The sequence below is a fragment of the Gavialis gangeticus genome, unplaced genomic scaffold, assembly GCF_001723915.1.
Source record: "Gavialis gangeticus isolate Ggan-Ray unplaced genomic scaffold, GavGan_comp1, whole genome shotgun sequence".
NCBI lineage: Eukaryota > Metazoa > Chordata > Crocodylia > Gavialidae > Gavialis > Gavialis gangeticus.
In genome coordinates, this window is record NW_017729032.1 from 162,954,633 (window position 1) to 162,955,020 (window position 388).

The following is a 388-nucleotide window of genomic DNA, read 5'->3' on the forward strand; positions in this document are numbered from 1 at the left end:
CGGGGCTGCGGCGCTCCCGCCCCGCCCCGCCTCGCCCGCGGAGGGATCCTCCTCCCGCCTTCGCCCGCCGCCCAGGATCGTCTAGCCCGTGCCTGAGGCGGGAATAGCCCCCAGGCAACCATCATCTCAAACTGAGATCAGTGGCTCCCTTTGGACCAGGACCCATTGTGGTCCACACCCAGGGCCCCTCAGTCTCGGCGCCCCAGGGTGTGGGGCGGGTGGGCAGGACCCTCGCAGGCTGATCCGCAGGTTTCTTCTTGCCAGAAGAACCCATTTTTTCAAGTTCGTGTTTCGGATATTCTTGTAACCCATTCTGGGGCACGGCTACAGTGGCCATCATAGAGGACAGTCGGGCTGTCCGGTGTCCATGAATGACGCGTGCCCCCAG